This window comes from Pelodiscus sinensis, chromosome 2 (genome assembly GCF_052426305.1).
Source record: "Pelodiscus sinensis isolate ZL-2025 chromosome 2, ASM5242630v1, whole genome shotgun sequence".
NCBI classification, from domain to species: Eukaryota; Metazoa; Chordata; order Testudines; family Trionychidae; genus Pelodiscus; species Pelodiscus sinensis.
This window is the reverse complement of record NC_143053.1, coordinates 131,148,430-131,166,452: the sequence shown is the minus strand read 5'-3', so window position 1 is coordinate 131,166,452 and position 18,023 is coordinate 131,148,430. Positions and strand designations below refer to the sequence as shown.

At 49.3% G+C, this 18,023-nt stretch overlaps 1 protein-coding gene across 1 annotated transcript in view; it reads right to left on the bottom strand.

Moving 5' to 3' along the window:
* The window catches only part of CDH18 (cadherin 18), a 1,008,237-nt gene that overhangs the window by 792,712 nt on the left and 197,502 nt on the right, over positions 1-18,023 (bottom strand). The window lies entirely within an intron of this gene.

The window sequence follows — 18,023 nt, the reverse complement described above, 5'->3', positions numbered from 1 at the left end:
TTGGAAAGATAAATGTTGAGATGTTTACTCTTAGTAAAAATACATATCAAGTTCTTATAGTAAAAGCACGTTACTTTTTAAAAAAAGAAATAGCTGCCCAGAATGGCAACTTCAAGTAGAAACAAATGGGGATGTTTCCAGGAATGTAAGTAGTTCCTGACCTCATATCACATTCCGACTAGGAAAACTGGTTAGGCAATCAGTAATTATAAAACCGTTAAGGAAAAATTGTCATAGAAAGGATGATTATGATTGGGGTGAAAGTAACTTAAATTTCTTCTAGTTCATGTCATATTGTAAACCCCCTTTTGTTTCTAATGAATATAAAATACAAATATGTAATTAAAACAATAAATCTGCTTTTCTGTAATTTACACAGTTTTATTCCTATTAGGCTTTTTTACAAAAGTTTTTTTGTGGCGTATTAAATGAAACCCTGTGATGTAAAGCTCAGGGAAAGGGGTTGAGGTACGTAGGACAGGACAGGGGGTTGGTTGGGTATGGAAGGGGGAGGCTTGAGGCAGTAGGCTGGGGTAGAGGTATAGGGCCTCAGAGGCAGTTAGAGTGTAGAAGGGGGCTCGGGACTGTTGCAGAAGATTGGGGTTTGGAGTCATAAGAACAGCCATACTGAGTCAGCCCAAAGGTCCATGTAATCCAGTAGTCTGTTTTCTGACAATGGCCAATTCTGAGTGCCAAGGAATGAATAGAACGGGTAATCATCAAATGATTCATCCCATCGCCCATTCCCAGCTTCTGGCAAAGAGAGGCTAGGGACACAACCCTGCCCATCCGGGATAACTACTGAGGGACTTGTCCCCTATGAATTTTACCTGGCTCTTTTTTGAATCCTGTTGCAGTCTTGGCCTTCACATCATCCTTTGGCAAGGTACATTGTGTGACAAAGTACTTTATTTTGTCTGTCTGAAACATGCTATCATGGGGTGGATCCTTAAGGAATCCATTTTGAGGCACTTGGAAGAGGAAAAAGTGATCAAGAATAGTCAGCATGGATTCACAAAGGGAAAGTTGTGCCTGACCAATCTGATTAGCTTCTATGATGAGGTAACTGGCTCTGTAGACATGGGAAAGTCAGTGGATGTGATATACCTTGACTTTAGCAAAGCTTTTGATACGGTCTCCCACAATATTCTTGCCAGCAAGTTAAGGAAATGTGGATTGGATAAATGGACAGTAAGATGAATAGAAAGCTGGCTAGAAGGTTGGGCCCAGTGGGTAGTTATCAATGGCTCGATGTCAGATGGCAGTTGGTTTCTAGCAGAGTGCCCCAAGGTTTGGTTCTAGGACGGGTTTTGTTCAATATCTTTATTAATGACCTGGATGAGGGGATGGATTGCACCCTCAGCAAGTTTGCAGTTGACACTAAGCTTGGGGGAGAGGTAGATACACTCGAGGGCAGAGATAGGATCCAGAGTGACTTAGACAAATTGGAGGATTGGGCCACAAGAAATCTGATGAGGTTCAACAAGGACAAGTGCAGAGTCCTGCACTTGGGACGGAAGAATCCCAAGCATTGTTTCAGGCTGGAGACCAATCAGCTAAGTAGTAGTTCTGCAGAAAAGGACCTAGGGATTACAGTGGAAGAGAAGCTGGATATGAGTCAACAGTGTGCCCTTGTAGCCAAGAAGGCTAATGGCATATTAGGGTGCATTAGGAGGAGAATTGCCAGCAGATCCAGAGATGTCATTATTCCCCTTTATTCGGCTCTGGTGAGGCCACATCTGGAGTATTGTGTCCTGGTCTGGGCCCCCCACTACAAAAAGGATGTGGACACATTGGAGAGGGTCCTGCGGAGGGTAATGAAAATGATTAGGGGGCTGGAGCATATGACCTTTGAGGAAAGGCTGAGGGAGTTGGGTCTGTTTAGTCTGCAGAAGTGAAGAGTGATGAGGGATTTGATAGCAGCCTTCAACTTCCTGAAGGGAGGTTCCAAAGAGGATGGAGAGAGGCTGTTCTCATTAAAACAATCAAATTAAACTTATCTAAATATACAAAGAGTAATACAACAATATTCACTTTTTGGTGGGCTGGAGATCCTTTTCTGTATAGGCATCCAGAATACCACCCCTAGCTATTACCAGGGTGTACCAGCAACTTTCACCTTTGATTATGATTGTTAAAGAGTTATGACTATTTAATAGCAAAAGAGTATACAAAACTTAATAATATAATGACCACAGTAGTTCAGAGCAAAAGTCCATCTTGCCTAGTACTCTGTCTTCTGATAGTGGTCAATGGCAAGTACACTAGAGGGAGTGAACAGAACAGGTAATCATCAACTAATCCATTCCCTGTTACTCATCCCTAGCCCTGACAAACAGGGGACAGGGACACCATACCTGCCCATCCTGGCCAATAGCCACGAATTTAACTAAGACTTTTTTTTAACCTTGTTAAAGTCTTGGCCTTTACAATGTGCTTTGGCAAGGGATTCCACAGGTTGACTGTGCAATGTGTGAAAAAATGTTTCCTTTTGTTTCTTTGAAATCTGCTACCTAAAAGAAGAATCTGTACTCTGTACTCTATTTTGCCTAAATGTACAATCCAGTCAATTTAGATATTATATGCTCCTTCATATCATCTTAGATTCAAAACTGTTAGCTCTGTGCAGTGCTGTGATATTTTAATTAAAACTGATCAAAAATGGAATTTCAACACCCATACGCGATATCAATATTTGGATTTTGTTCCAAAATATTTAAAAAAAATCTTTTCAATCTTATGCAAACAAAGTTACAGTAATTTCCCATGAAAATGTTGACAACCTATGTGAAAGGCTTTGACTTGTCTGAATTAGCATTTTCATGAAGCAAACCATTCCCTCAAACGTGACTGGCTCAAATTCTAATGATGGCAGCTCTGGCTTCAGGGGGAAAAAAAGCATGTTTACTCATATATGAATTTTACCTGTCATGGCTGATAAACTTTATATTCTATTGCCCTTTGCAATATACCACATTCCAGGTTAGCTATCAAATGGAAAGGATGATGAGGAAATAATTATCACTTATCTAACGTTTTATACTTAAAACACTATTAAATCTCACTATGGGTATGTCTACACTACAACGCTAATTCGAACTAACTTAATTTGAATTAGTTAATTCGAACTAAGCCAATTCGAATTAGTGCATCTAGACCTAAAAATTAGTTCAAATTAGCATTTTGCTAATTCGAACTAGCATGTCCACACATAGTGGACCCTGAACCGAGGTTAAGGATGGCCGGAAGCAGTGCCGGCAGGGCATCAGGTTAGGACTTAGAGCGTGGAGCTGCTGCCTCAGGCTAGCCGAGGGCTGTGCTTAAAGGGACCCGACCCCCACCCCGGACAGACAGTTCTCAGGGGTTCCCCGCTTGCAAAGCAGTCCTGGCTTGGAGTGCCCTGAGTGCCCACACTCGGCACATCACAGCACTCGGCCATCAGCCCGCCTGCACTTGCCGCAGGCTTCCATCTGGCGGGGGGTGTCAATCAGGGGGCTGCAGGAGAGCTTCCACCCCGAGAAGCCCGCAGAGCCACCCCAGTCCTCCCTATCGGGGGCTCGTACCCCATTCCTCCCTCACCTCCTTCCACTTACCCCTTGCTAGCCCCCCTTCCCGATGTACAAAATAAAGGACACATGTGTTCAAAAATAGAAACTCTCTTTATTGAACAAAACTCGGGGAGACTGGGAAAAGGAGGTGGGAGAGGGGAAGAGAGAGGGTGGGAGAGGGGAGGGCAACTAAAATGATCAGGGGTTTGGAACAGGTCCCATATGAAGAGAAGCTAAAGAGACTGGGACTTTTCAGCTTAGAAAAGAGGAGACTGAGGGGGGGATATGATAGAGGTCTATAAAAGCACAAGTGGTGTGGAAAGGGTGCATAAAGAAAAGTTCTTCATTAGTTCCCATAATAGAAGGACTAGAGGACACCAAATGAAATGAATGGGTAGCAGGCTTCAAACTAATAAGAGAAAGTTCTTCTTCACAAAGCAAATAGTCAACCTGTGGAACTCCTTGCTGCAGGAGGCTGTGAAGGCTAGAACTAGAACAGAGTTTAAAGAGAAGTTAGATAAAGTCATGGAGGTTAGGTCCATGGAGTGCTATTAGCCAGGGGGTAGAAATGGTGTCCCTGGCCTCTGTTTGTGGAAGGCTGGAGATGGATGGCACGAGACAAATGGCTTGGTCATTGTTTCAGTCCATCCCCTCCAGGGTTCCTAGTGTTGGCCTCTGTCAGCAGACAGGCTACTGGGCTAGATGGACCTTTGGTCTGACCCAGTATGGCCATTCTAAGCTCAGGGCTCAGGGTCGGGGGTCTCAGTGGACCACCCTGATTTTCATGCACACCTGCTCCTGGGTGGCCAGGCTGGCAGCTCTCCTGCCCTAGACAGCCACTTTCCTGTGCCTAGTGCGGATGTTGTGGACGAGGTCCATGATCTCCGCACTAGACCAGGCGAGCGCCCGCCTCTTGCGGACCCAGGCAGGCTCCCGGGAGCCGCCAGCCTGGTCCCATGAAGAGGCGGAGGGCTGGGTGGCAGCAGGTAGCTGGTTCGTGCCGTGCCAGGTGCAGGGTCTGCTGGATGGGTGCTGGCAGGCTTGCACCTGGCACGGGCACCGTAGCCAGCCCGTGCCCCTTTTAGGGGTCCGGGGCCAGGAGGGGGGCAGTCGAGTTTCCCTGGTGGTACCCAGAGTGGCCACCACGGAAAGCTGGGGAGGGCTAGCCTCCCACTAGTTCGAATTAAGTGGCTACACAGCCCTTAATTCGAACTGCTTAATTCGAACTAGGCGTTAGTCTTCGTAGAATGAGGTTTACCTAGTTCGAATTAAGCGCTCCGCTAGTTCGAATTAAGTTCGAACTAGCGGTTTGTATGTGTAGCGCCTATCAAAGTTAGTTCGAACTAACGTCTGTTAGTTCGAATTAACTTTGTAGTGTAGACATACCCTATAAGAGTTAGTTCTGTTATATTTAAGACAGACAAATTCAAGCAGGAACAGGTGCAAACAAGGGCTACTAGGATGATCAGAGGAATGGAAAACCTGCCTTCCGAGAGGAGACACAGGGAGTTTGGCTTGTTGAGCTTAACCAAATAAGGCTGGGGGAAATTGATGTATTTATAGAGAAAAATAATGAGGCATAAACACTAGGGAGGTGGAGACGTTAAATGTCAGTGTTGATACAAGAACAAATGGATATGAATTGGCCATCAACTGGATTAGTCTTTAGTTTCTAATTATCAGAGGAGTGAAGGTCTAGAACAGCCTTCCAAGAGGAGCAGTGGGCACAATCCTAACTGGTTTCAAGACTGAGTTTGGTAAGCTGATGGAGGGGATGGTATGATAGGATTGCCTATGGTATGTGGCCCATCCGTGATTGCTGTTAGCAAAGGTTCTCAAGGGTCAGTTGTGGGACACTACATGGGAAGGTCTCCGAATTACTGCAGAGAATTCTTTCCCAAGTTAGTGAGTCTTGCTGACGTGCTCAGGGTCTAGCTTGTCACCACTTTTGGAACTGCAAAGGAATTTTTTCCCAAGCTGAATTGGCAAAGGCCCTATTTTTTTCACCTTCCCCTACAACATATAGTATGGTCACTTGCTGGTTTAAAGTAAATGGTAGAGTCTCTGTAACTTGGAGTTATTACATGATGATTTGAGTAAGTCAGCCAGAAAATATGGGTCTATTACAGGATGCAGTGGGTGATGTTCTATGGCCTACAATGTGCAGGATGTTAGACCAGATTATCATGATGATCCCATCTGTCCTAAAAATCTATCAGATAATATCCTCATTTTACACAGTGCTCAACATCACAAGTTGTACCTATAGAAAATGAATACAAAATTGATATAAAACAAAGAGTAGTATTTTAAATCCACTTTGCACTTGCATAAATTACTACACAAGGAACAAGATGCTGAGAAATGAGGACCAGTTAGTTCATGACAAACGCAGTATTGGGAGTCCAGATTTCCTATCCACATTCAGTTTGGTGGATCTGCTGCAGAATAAGGGCAAGGCAAGGGTTAGATAATATTACATCATTAACAATCATATCTAACACTTCAAGAAAAAATTAAAAAGAACAAATACTTTAGGTCTCAGCATCTTAGGTCTATGAGGCCCTAGAACAATATGATTTGTCGGTAGGACAAAAACAATTACATATGGAAAAATTTCCAAATTTAAAAAAAAAATCATTATTTCCAGAAATTTGTATTCAGAAAGAAGGATCAAAGAGCCCCAAAGTTAATTTTGGTTTTATCTTATTATTTTTTTACAACTCCCTAGAAAATATTTCTCTTCATTTGGGTTCCAAGTTCTGGAATGCCAGCTGAAATTCTTGATGTTTCATATTTGATATTTTTTTAAAAAGGTTATGCTTTGCTATAAATTGTATGTAACTTATCCCTTATGCATCCCAACAGGGGGTATGTCTACACTACCCCGCTAGTTCATTAGCATAAGCGGGGAGCCGCCATTTTTAAATCCCCGCTGCTTCGAACCCCGTGCAGCGCGGCTACACGGGGCTCGAACTAGGTGGTTCGGACTAGGGTGCCTATTCCGAACTACCGGTACATCTCATTTCACGAGGAGTAACGGTAGTTCAGAATAGGAACCTAATCCGAACTACCTAGTTCGAGCCCCGTGTAGCCGCGCTGCACGGGGTTCGAAGCAGCGAGGATTTAAAAATGGCGGCTCCCCGCTTATGCTAATGAAGCCCGGGAAATTCAAATCCCGGGCTTCATTAGCAAGTGCGGTATGCATACATTACCCCGCTGGTTCGAACTAGCGGGGTAGTGTAGACATACCCTGATTTCTAAGTAAGCCCTAGCAAGTCCATAAGTATTGTAATACAGGCAGTCCCCAGGTTACGTACAAGATAGGGACTGTAGGTTTGTTCCTACGTTTAATCTGTATGTAAGTTGGAACTGGCATCCAGATTCAGCCGCTGCTGAAACTGACCAGCGGCTGACTACACAAAGCCCGAGGCAGAGTTGCTCTGCCCCGGACTTCCTGGAATCAGCCGCTGATCAGTTTCAACAGGCTGAATCTGGACGCCAGTTCTTACATACAGATTCAACTTAAGAACCTCAGGCATCCCCAAGTCAGCTGCTGCTGAAACTTTCAGGTCAGTTTCAGGTCAGTTTCAGCAGCGGCTGACTTGGGGACGCCTGGGGCAGAGCAGCTGGGGTGCTGCCGGGTTGGTCCCGTAGCGCCCAGACCGGCGCTACGGGACCAACCGGCAGTGCCCCAGCTGCTCTACCACAGGCGTCCGGAGAAAAGCCTGGTCTGCTGGTGGGGGGGGGGTGCACTAGCTGTGCCCCCCCCCAGCAGACCAGGGAGACGCGGGTGGCAGACCAAGACGGACCGCGGTCCCGCCGCCTGGGTCCTCCATGGCTTTGCTCCGCATCTCCCTGGTCTGCTGGTTTCCAGCAGACCAGCAGACCAGGGAGACGCGGAGCAAAGCTGCAGAGCACGTGGGCAGCAGGACAGCCCAGACGCGCCGCGGCTGTCCCGCTGCCAGCGTCCTCCGAGGCTTTGCTCCCCTTCTCCCTGGTCTGCTGGTCTCCAGCAGACCAGGGAGACGTGGAGCAAAGCCGCGGAGCAAAGCCGCGGAGCACGCGGGCAGCAGGACAGCCCAGACGCGCCGCGGAGACCAGCAGACCAGGGAGACGGGGAGCAAAGCCACAGAGCACGCGGACATCAGGACAGCCATGGTGCGTCTGGGCTGTCCCGCTGCCCGCGTGCTCCGCGTCTTTGCTCCGCGTCTCCCTGGTCTGCTGGGGGGGGGACTCCCCCCCCCAGCAGACCAGGGAGACGCAGAGCAGCTTTTCTCGCCCCGGAGAACGTGGGCGGCAGGACCGCGGCGCATCTGGGCGTCCCGCCGCTCCATCCTCGGGGGCGAGAAAAACCCCATTCGTAACTGCAGATCCAACATAAGTCGGATCCACGTAACTCAGGGACTGCCTGTATATGTTTACATATCCATTATGTAACACTGAAAGTGCAATACTAGATCAAACCAGTGGATCATCTACAAGTTCAGTGTCCTTGGAATCTACTGATACCCTTTGGTCAAATCTAGTCAGAAACTGCGCACTACCCAACCAGTCAACTAGTTCATCAATGAGTGGAATATGCATCAGAGGGGCACCTCATTCACTCTGCAAAAGTCACTGAAAAGCCTTGTGGACTTATCAAGTTTGGGCACCAGTCTGCTCAGGCTGGACAGTCCTCAGTGTCTCCTAATTCCAACGTTTTCTTTACTTTGGCCTTAATCTCTTCTCTTTTGGCCACTGCAACTCAATCAAAATATATTATCTTGTTAGTCTCCTCAACTGTAAATAATCATGTTTTCACTCAAATTACTTAAACTGAGAATGAATAGAAATTACATCAAACATGTCTGTTTTGGCAAAAGTAATCTTTGTTCATTAATCCTATATAATGAAACTGATATGAAAACTTAGTTGAGGAATGAAATCTGCTGCATCCTTCCAGATACAGGGATAAAAATCTTTCTGTGCCTCTCTCCTTCACATTCACCACTAATAAGTGTGGGTAATGTGTGCATTCTTTTCATATTTTGTATGATATTGTACTGATCTCAAATCAGTTCCAACTGTTATCTGATGATCTTCAGTCATCATTAACTCACACAACAGCTCCATAGCAAATTTCTTGTTTCATGTGCTCCCTATCCAACTCATAAATGACACATAAAAGTTAAACAACTGCACTAAATCTGTAGCACATTCTCACCTATTGTTGAGCAGATTAAAAGCAATGGAAAATGGGGTTAAAGATATTTGATAAACCCTGGTGCCAGACTCACAGTCCTTGAGTAATTTGCATGAAATGCCTGTCCCTCCAGTTCCCCTCCTTTAGAGTCAGCACTGATAGCACAGCTGATTTCAGTGGTCATAGAGCAATTTCATTTTCCTATTGCAGCTTTCCACTAGTTCCATCTCTGTAGGGAAAAATGCTATCATACCTGTGGTAGCAGAAACCCAGTGTTAAAGGCCAATCCTTTAGAAGTGTGCCACTTATGGTAAATTCTCCCTAGCGTTACCCTATTTTATGCTAACCACTAGCCCATCATGCCACATGGATTTATTACACACTAATTTGTTACTATGCATTGTACACAGGAGGACAATATATGTGTTTACTGTTCCAATTTTTGACACAATAATCAAGACTAGCCTAAATTTGCTGTCCTTAGTGACATTTAGCAAGAGAGGAGATTATGATTCCTTCTGAGCTAGCTGTACCATAGGTGTAGAACATGCTGTTTCAAAGTGCAGAAAAAAAGTGTTCAGGGACTGCTTTATGTGTGGCTTCACAGGAAGGACAGTTAGGAAAAACTGGGCTTCAACGGGAAGGCATTTGCGGTTTGCTCAAGGAAGCAAAAAAGCCTTAAGGTATGTCTAGACTACAGGGTTTTGTCGACAAAAGTGGACTTTTGTTGACAAAACTGTACCTGCGTCTACACTACTGCCGAGTTCTGTCGACAGTAAGTCGACAGAACATGGCAGTTTTGTCGACGGCAGTAAACCTCATTCTACGAGGAACAACACCTTTGTTGACAGAGGTGTGTGTGGATGCAGGAAGTCAATTTTGTCGACAAAAAAAGCCTCCAGGAAGAAGCCCTGGATAGGCACCCTGCAAGCAGGAAACCAGCCACAACACAGGGCCATTCCTGTCCCACAGGATCACAGGCATGTCCCAGCCCCAAGAATGTCGTGGCCCTTCCAGGGACCCTTCTGAGGACCCACCCAGGGGCTCCAAATGCCAGGCACCGGCATGGTCTGGGACAGAAATAAAGAGCCTCCTTGAGGTGTGGTCCAAGGAGGAATCCTTACAAGCCCTCCACTTATGCCACAGGAATGTGGAAATTTATAGCTGCATGGCCTGGGGACTGGCCAGGAGAGGGCACCACCCCAGCACCTGGAGTAAGTGCAGGTCAAAGTTAAAGAGTTGCGCCAGGGGTATGTGAAGGCCCGAGATGAGAGCTCCCGCTCTGGGGCAATCCCACACTACTGCCCGTATTACACAGAGCTGGCACACATTCTCAGCTGTGGGGAAGCTCAGACACTGCTGCGTCTTGTGCAGTCTGGGTTATCGGAGCTTGTGGTGGATGAACCAGAGCAGGAGCATGAGCAGTCCAGGGAATCTGGAGAGCGAGACCTATTGCTGGAGGAGGACGACGACAACATCATGACCCTCACCCTGGAGTCGGTCACCCAGACCTCAGAGGCCTCCCATGTGTCTTCGGACGTCAGGGAAGAACCATCAGGTGAGTGCTGTGAGATTGTGCCACACACAGGGTGGAGGAGGTGGGTGCACAGTGGGTGATGCACAAGGGAAATGTGTCATGCTCAGCCTGGACATCATGCAGCTGGCTGTGCATGTGCAAACACGTGCAGTGGTAGAGTGTGACACATGGGTGTGTGCCATGTGATGCCAGGAGCCATTTCCACAAAACACACGGGTGGGTTGGCAGTGTGAGGGGGCATATGGTACCACTGGCACTTTGGGACCCGTGTGATGCTCAGGCTGATGCCCAGCTCATGCATGGTGTTACTTTCAGAACCTCTGAGTCCCCTGTCTGAAGGAGAGTCCCTTACAGCGAGGGCATGCCCTCAGGGACAGCTGCTGCACGTGTGACTGATTGTCTCTTCCCCTTTTCCTCCACAGCCAGACCACCTGTGCAAGAAGGCTGCAGCACCCCAGCCCCACCTCCATTTCGGGGTCATGGGAGCCGCAGGCACTGGCTTGCTTATACAGAGGTTCTGAAGACACATGTGGTGGCCCTGCGGGATCTCAAAAAGACCCTGAAAGAGAGGACGGAGGCAGAGGCTCTATGGCATGATTGCCTGCTGGAAGAGCTTGTACATCAGTGCACTTCAATTTGTGCCACAGGTCTGTGGCTTGCCTGCTCCTGTCCCTGGTACTGCTCCTCCAGCACGCCATGACCCTGCCCCACCAAACCCCCCTTCCCTACCACCACCCCTTCTCCCCTTGCACCTCTCTCTCCCCCAGCCCGCCCTGTCCTCCAGTCCTCCTCTCCCCCAGCCCTCCCAGACCCAAGTGCGCCTCCCCTCTCCTGTCCAGCACTCTGTCAGTCACCCCACCCGACACAGAGGCCATGGTGGTCCCCGCACATGAGGCGGCAGGAGATTGCGAGCAGGGAAGCACCATCCCACCTGAACCCCCTCCCCCCTCCAGGTTTTAAGCACCCCCACCACCCCAGTTACAGACAATGTTGGTTACTTAAGAAAATGTTTATTTTTGAATCAGAAACTGCTTTGAGAGAAAACTATGTACAATGAACAAAAGATTTTATTTCTAGATACTTTCAGTTAATGATATTGATAACAATAAAACAGAACTTATTCTTTTCAAACAAAACCTGGTGTTTATTATTTCTAGAAAGAGAGTCAGGGTGAGGGTTATGGAGGGATGATTGTATTAGGTCAGGGCCAAGCCCCCATAGAGGAGAGCCTCTGGAGACTCAGTGGGCTCCTTCAGAGAATAGCTCCCTAAGGGCCTCCCGGATGCGAAGGCCAGACTGGTGAGCTTGGCGGATGGCAGCTGTTCAGGGATGCTCAAATTGCCTCTCTGTGCCATCAGCACCTGTACCCGACTCTGGGAGGAAGGCCTCCCCTTTTCTCTCCACAAGGCCACCACCTCAGGGATGTTGCGTTCCCCCATGTCTATCCGTGTGAGCAAGCAACGTAATCTCCCTTTTAAAAGTCTGAATGCACATTCCACCTGGATGCGAGCTTGGCTAAGATGAGCATTAACCTGCTCCTTGCTCGCATCCAGGTGGCTGGTGTAGGGATTCATCAGCCACGACATCAGGGAGTAGGTGGCATCAGCCACAATACACACCAGCATGTTCATGTCCCCAAGGGAAAGATCCTGATGCGGGAAAAATGTTCCTGCCTGCAGCCTCCAGTAGAGGTACGAGTTCCTGAAGATGTGGGCATCATGTGCCCACCCCGACCACCCAACACAAATGTTAGTAAACTGTCCTCGGTGGTCAACCACGGCCCGGAGCACCATTGAAAAGTAGCCCTTCCTATTAATTAATTGGGCTGCTCGATGGGGCGGTGCACGGATTGGGATGTGTGTCCCATTGAGTGCTCCTCCACAGTTCGGTAAGCCAAGGGCAGCGAAGCCAGCCACGACGGTGTCCAGGTCTCCCAAATGGATGAGCCTGTTCAGCAGCTCAGAATTAATGGCCCTCACCACGTGCAGAAAGAAACAAATAGACAAGAAAAATGTTAGACGGGGTGCCTGAGCCCTTGGGAGGAGAACACCTCCAATCTGCCCCCCAAACACCCCGGGAATCCCCTCCTCAGGACCCCTTCCCCCCGGAGCAGCACAGAGTGAGTGGAGGAGCTCCCTCCCACTCTCACTCCAACCCATCCTCCACTCCTCCTTGCCCTTTCCTGACAGTACCCCTTTTTTTTACCCCCCCAGCAGTGGCCGTCCCCCTAGAATGACTTACCTCTATCAAGACTGCCCCGACAGTAGACCTGCCCAAGCCAAACTGGCGTCCCACAGAGCGGTAGCTGTCGGGCGTTGCGAGCTTCCAGAGGGCAATAGAGACCCTCTTTTCCAGGGGATGGAAAGGCGCAGGTGCATGTCCCATCACTGGAGAGCAGGGGCGAACCAGGCACACTGTTCCTGGAATGTGTCCTTCAGCATCCAGAAGTTGTGGAGCCACTGCTGGTCATCCCACAACTTCATAATGAGCTGGTCCCACCAGTCGGAGCTGGTGTCAAGCCTCCAAAACACCTTTCCAGGAAGAATTTTGGAGGCAAGGGCATTGGTCCTGCATCCCGGGTGAAGCTTTCAAATCTCTGGTCTGGGTCCAGATGGGGAAGGAGCATCATGACTGTGTCATGTAGATGCAGCAGAACTTGCAGAATGATAGTGTGGGGCCATCGCCTGCCCAGGGGCAGCTCTGGCTCCATGGCAAAAAAAGGGATCAAAATGAGAAAAACCTCCAAAAAAACCAAACTGCTGTGATGTCCCAGGAAGCAGGGCACTCACAGCAAGCACTGCAAAACCTTTGCTGTCCCTCTAGGAGATAAGCAAGGCAGTTGCAGGAGGAGAGCAATGGCTGTTCAGGGGGCTCCGTTTAAGCAGGCATCTCTGCAATGGGCAGGCAGCAGCACCAAGAAGTAAATGCTGCCCCCATGCCCTGTCAGAAGCGGTTCCGGGTGCCTTCTTTTGTCGACAGAGCGTCTGGAAATCTGGACGCTCTTTGTCGACAAAGTGGATCAATTTTTCAATCCGTGTAATGCAGTCTAGACGCTTTCTGTCAACAAAAGCCTGTAGTCTATATGTACCAATCCTGGCGTTTAAAATAAATAGCTGGAGCCTGGAGGATAGATAGTAGAATGTCAGACTCACACAAACTGCTTCCTCCAAACAGTTAAGCCACCTCTGTTTTTATAATGAGTTTGTAAAGAGAGAAGCACAGTTAAAATTTGGCACTTTATATACAGGTCCTCTCTCTGGATAAGGCTGTGAATTGGGTAGAGTATGTACTGAAAGCTAAAAACTATTAAAGTTATGTAATAAAATATTGCAGAAGTTATTTTATGCTAGAGTCATCAGAGCTATCATTAGCTCACCAATCTGAAGGGTAATGTGCTTATTAACTGCCAATAACATCCATCCATTAAAAAAAATTAAACAAACATGAGTTAGACCATTAAGTTACAATTTATGCTTTCAGTGATGTGTTAAAGATTTCTAGTGAAGCATAAGCAGATTTTTTATTAATGAGCAAACATAAAAGACCCAGTATTTATGAATATAGTGAAAAAACTGCAAACAACATAATCTGTTGGATCTTATTCTTTTTCCTTGATCAGTATGTCAGTGTCTATAGATCTGACACTGGATGAGAATGGAGTAAAAAGCAATATCATTTTGTGCACTGTAAATTACACCGGGAGAAGCAAAACACAGCTGTATTTTACCTCCACTTTTTAATGAAGCTGTTAAGCTTTTTAAAATGCAAGTCATTTTAGTGATTCATGAAACCAAACCAGCTAAATGCAGAATCAAAGTCCTGGCCTGTGTTTCATGAAGTTGCTCCTTTTCATCATTGCACCAGTGCACCATGATCCATCAGGATCAGGATACTCTCAGGTTTCCTAAGATGTGACCCTTTGGAATGCAGTTCATGTACACCAAGAAAGTCATGGACTCATAGAATCGGAGAGCTAGAAGAGACCTCAGGAGGTCATTGAGTTCACCCCTGGCCAAAGCAGGACAAATCCCAACTAAATCATCCCAGCCAGGGCTTTGTTAAAGCTGGAACTAAAAAACCTCTAGGGATGGAGTTTTCACCACCTCCCTAGGTAACCCATTCCAGTGCTTCACCCTCCTAGTGCAATAGTTTTTCCTAATATCCAACCTAGACCTCCCCCATTGTAACTTAAGACCATTGCTCCTTGTTCTGCAGAGAAGCATCTCTCCATCCTCTTTGGAACCTCCCTTCAGGAAGTTGAAGGCTGCTATCAAATCCCCTCTCACTCTTCTCTTCTGCAGACTAAATAAGCCCAAATCCCTCAGCTTCTCCTCATGGGCTATGTCTAGACTGCAGGCTTCTTTCGAAAGAGCGCGTCTAGACTACAATGCGCAGATCGAAAGATCGATCCGCTATTTCGAAAAAGAGCGTCCAGACTGCTGGACGCTATTTCGAAATTGAAAGCCACCCGGAACTGCTTCTGCCAGGGCATGGGGGCAGCATTTCCTTCCGGGTGCTGCCTGCCTGCCCTTTGCAGAGACGCGTGGTGAGAGGGACACTCCTGAACACCCGTTGCTCTGCTCCTGCAGCTGCCTTTGCTGTCCCTTGAGGAATTTTGCAAGGCATTGCAGTGCTGCTTTGGAGTGCTCAGCTTCCTGGGACACCCCAGCAGCTTTTTTCTTTTGAGGTTTTTCTGCTTTCAGACCCTTTTTTTTTGGCATGGAGCCAGAGCTGCCCCTGGGCAGGCGATGGCCCCACACCACCATACTGCAGCTGTTGCTGCATCTTCATGACACTGTCATGAGGCTACTTCCCGAGCTGCTCCCAGACCAGAGGGACGAGGGGTTCCTCCGTCAAGCAGCCGCACTGCCCTTGCCTCCGAACTTTTTCGTGGACAGGCGTGTTTGGAGGTTTGACACCAGCTCTGAATGGTGGGACCGGCTCGTGATGGAGATCTGGGATGACCAAGACTGGCTACAGAACTTCCGGATGCGAAAGACCACTTTCCAGGAGCTGTGTACCTGGCTCGCCCCTGCTCTGCAACGGCAAGACACCCACCTGCGGCCCGCCATACCCCTGGAAAAGAGGGTCGCCATTGCCCTCTGGAAGCTGGCAACCCCCGACAGCTACCGCTCCATGGGACACCAATTTGGCGTGGGGAGATCTACTGTCGGGGCCGTCTTGATGGAGGTAAGTCATTGTCTGGGGACAGTCACAGTTTGGGGTGGGGGGAAGGGAGACTGTCAGGAAGGGCCAAGTGGAGTGGGAGTGGGAGTGAGCTCACCCTGAATTGTGGGGGGGGGGGTTCTGAGGAGGGGATTCCCGGGGTGTTTGAGAGGGAAGGTGGGCGGTGGGTTCTCCTCCTAAGAGATAAGGCACCCCTTCTAACATTTTGTTGTCTGTCTCGTTCTGCAGGTGGTGAGGGCCATCAATTCGGAGCTGCTCAACAGGCTCATCTGTCTACCAGATCTGGACAGCATCATGGCCGGCTTTGCTGCCCTCGGCTTCCCCAATTGCGGAGGAGCGCTCGATGGGACACACATTGCAATCCATGCACCGCCCCATCGAGCAGCCCAATTCATAAACAGAAAGGGCTACTTTTCTATGGTCCTCCAGGCCCTGGTCGACCATCGTGGCCAGTTTTCGGACATTTGTGTTGGGTGGTCAGGGCGGGCACACGATGCCCGCATCTTCAGGAACTCGTACCTGTACCGGAGGCTTCAAGCAGGAACATTTTTCCCCCATCGCCAGTTTGCGGTTGGGGATGTGCACATGCCGGTGTGCATAGTGGCTGATGCCGCCTATCCCCTGATGCCGTGGCTGATGAAGCCCTACACCGGCCAGCTGGATGTGATCAAGGAGCAGTTTAATGCTCGCCTTAACCGGGCTCGCAACCAGGTGGAATGTGTGTTTGGCCATTTAAAGGGCAGATTCCGGTGCTTGCTCACACACCTCGACATGGGGGAGAGCAACATCCCCGAGGTGGTGGCCGCGTGTTGTGTCCTCCATAACCTCGTGGAGAGGAAAGGGGAGGCCTTCCTACCAGGGTGGGGTAGAGCTGCTGATGCCCAGGAGAGGCTCTTTGCCCAGCCCCGGACAGCTGCCATCCGCCAGGCTCACCGGTCTGCTGTTGGCATCCGGGAGGCCCTCCGGGAGCAATTCTCCAGTGGAGGCCACTGAGACTGAGTGCACTGAGGGGCTTCTGCCTGGGGACTGGGCCCTGGCCCAATAGAAGCTTCCCTCCACAACCCATCTCCTGACCCTGTTTGGACACATCACTTACATCAGGGTGTGTTTCAAAATAAAATGATCTGTTTACTTTTTGTACATATTATCAAACAATAGTATAAATGTTGCAAACATAACAAAAATTTTTTTCATTTTTGTTGTTGACAAACTATTTACAATAAAGAAACATTTCGTTGAACCCTTTGTTTAACTGGGGTGATGGGGGTGCTTGAAACCTGGAGGGGGGAAGGGGATCAGGTTGAACGGGGCTTGCCAGATTTCCCTCTCCTGCCTGGGCCTCGTGTTTGGGGTGCTCCACGGCTGCGGGATCGGGTGGTGCACCTGTCGGTTGGCTGGCTGGGGTGCTCTTGGGACGTGGAAGCCTGGGGGAGAGGAGGGCCAGGGGGAGAGAGGGGCTGGGGAACTGTGGGGGCTGGGGGAGAGGGAGGTCCAAGGGGGGAAAGGGATGCTGTTGTGGAAGGGGGGTTTGGTGGGGTGGGGTCATGGGGTGCTGGAGGAGCAGGACCAGGCACAGCAGCAGGCAAGCCGCTGACCTCCCTCAGAGTGGCGTACAGGACCGTGCGCTGCAGGACCAGCTCATTCATGAGCCGGTCACGCCAGCGATCCTCTGCCTCCGCCCTCTCTCGCAGGATGGAGTTCTGCTCCTGCACGGCCTCAACGTGCTGCCTCAGGATGTCCGCATAGACACGCCTGTGTCTGCGGCTCCCATGTCCCCGAGATGGAGATGGAGGTGGGGCTGGGGTGCTGCGGCCCTCTTCCACGGCTGGTCCGGCTGTGGAGGAAAAGAAGAAGACACAATCAGTCCTGAAAACTGGACTCTGTAGCACTTAAAATACTAACAGGATGGTTTATTAGGGGATGAGCTTTCCTGGGCCAGACCCACTTCCTCAGATCAGAGTAACACGGCTACATTTCTATCACAATCAGTCATGTGTGCAACAGCTGTCCAAAAGGGCATGCCCTCTCCCTTGAGACAGGGGAAGCAGACATTCTGAAGGTCACACTGTGTGTGTGTGTGTGACCTGGGCATCAGCCTGAGCATGACAGGTTTCCCTTGTGCATCACCCATTGTGCACCCACCTACCTCCCCCCCCCCCGGGTGTGACACAACCTCACTGTACTCACCTGCTGCTTCCTCTCCTGTGCCAGATGACGCCTGGGAGGCCTCAGAGGTCTGGGTGACTGGCTCCACGGTGGTGAGGGTCGCCGTCTCCTCGCTGTCCTCCTCCTCCTCTGGGACCATGTCCCCGTCTCCAGAGTGCTCTAGCTCCTGCTCTGGAGCGTCCACCACGGGGTCTGCCAGTCCAGACTGTACGAACCTCCGTGGTGTGCGTGCTTCTGCACTGCCACCCAGGATCTGGTCCAGCTCGGGGTAGTAGGGGCAGTAGTGGGGGGCTGCCCCAGACCGGGAGCTCTCCTCCCTGGCCTTAACGTACCCCTGGCGCAGCTCTTTCACCTTTGAGCGCACCTGGTCCTGGGTGCGGGGGTAGTGGCCCTTCTGGGC